The sequence below is a fragment of the Mytilus galloprovincialis genome, chromosome 1 (genome assembly GCF_965363235.1).
Source record: "Mytilus galloprovincialis chromosome 1, xbMytGall1.hap1.1, whole genome shotgun sequence".
NCBI classification, from domain to species: Eukaryota; Metazoa; Mollusca; class Bivalvia; order Mytilida; family Mytilidae; genus Mytilus; species Mytilus galloprovincialis.
The window spans coordinates 79,028,601-79,030,211 of NC_134838.1; positions in this window are offsets into that span (position 1 = coordinate 79,028,601).

The following is a 1,611-nucleotide window of genomic DNA, read 5'->3' on the forward strand; positions in this document are numbered from 1 at the left end:
TGTTCAGAGTTCGATATAAAGGTCATATAAAGCTGCGCCCTGCAGAGCATCTGGTTTCTAATAAGATATGCAATATTTGGTGTATGGAAATACTTTATGATCAGATGTATATGTCAGTCTTGCTGGTTTAATTTGACCTTGACCTCATTTTCATGGTTCATTGTTTTGGTTGTTTTTTTTACACTTAAAGTATTAGGTCAACTATATTTGGTGTAAGGAATGATTGAAAGGTGTGAGGGTCTCTCTGGCAGGTATTATCTGACCTTGACCTCATTTCATGGTACTTTGGTCTATTTTTAATTTTCATAGTAAAGTTTGTTGCTTGGTTACGATTAGCAAGTCAACTATATTTAATTCATATATTAATTGTAAGGTGTACTTGTCTGGCTGGCATGTTACATCTGACCTTGACCTCATTTTCATGGTTCTTTGGTCAATGTTAAATTTTCCTTGTTAAGTTTGTTTCTTAGAAACTTTAATCAATGGGTCAACTATATTTTGTGTACACAATGATTGTAAGTGTACATGTATTTCTCGTTTGGTTTATCGGACTTTCGCCTCTTTACTTAGATCATGTTAAGTTTATTTGATACTTATACTAGCTTGTTGTAAAGGTTTATATTTAGGACTATTAACATAAAATTGACGATCAGTTAGAACTGCGAGACATTTCAGCCAGTCTACTCTTTGTTGTCACAATGATACATACTGTCAAAACCTTTGAGCTTGACCTTTTATTGGTTGGCCTATAATTATCAGAACAAAAGGGTATAAGCATTTTTTCAAATGTGTCTAGGCAATATATCAACCTTGGATGCCTCCGATCTGTATTGCAATCAGATCAATTGATTAGTTGTTGTTTGATGACACTTTCATCCTCTTAGCTACTAGTATATCATGGCAGCCAGTTTTTATTGGTAAAACCAGAGTGTTTTGAGAAAACCACCAATCTTAGGCAGGAAAACAAACAATTCTAGTCAAATAAGATTGAAGCATCTGCACATGCAAGGTTCGAACTCACAACCTCAGTGTTGACAGGCTAGTAATACTGTAGCTGAACTACTTAGACCACTCGGCTTTCAAGGCTGATTGAAAGTAATCCTCTAGAAAACCAGTCATTATTATATACTGTATGTTGACCTCAATAATGTGTGGGTTTGTTTTTTTACAGTTGAACAAGAATATGTGTCCATAGGTCACCATGTTTCTTTTCAGTTTATGACATTCCCATGTTCTGTGAACTGTGAAATATGAGTTTAAATTGTTAATTTCAATTTAAAACATTCACATAAAATGAATATGTGCACCAAGTTGAGAGTGGATGTGACCTTAAATTATGTCTTCAGTATAATTGTAAAAGAGTTCAATTATTACAAGTTAATAAATTGGGGTCCTAAATCAAAAGGTCATTAGAACTGAGGACAGGGGACACTGGAATATTTACTGTAAATGAATGATTGTGTATATATAAATATGTGAAGTACAGTTATATTGTTTACTTTTTTTGTATGTCACAAACTAAAAGTTTAAAGTATAAATGGCAATTCATATTTGAATTTGAAATATATACAAGATTTGGCATGACACTCTAGGAAATAGTATACTAGTATG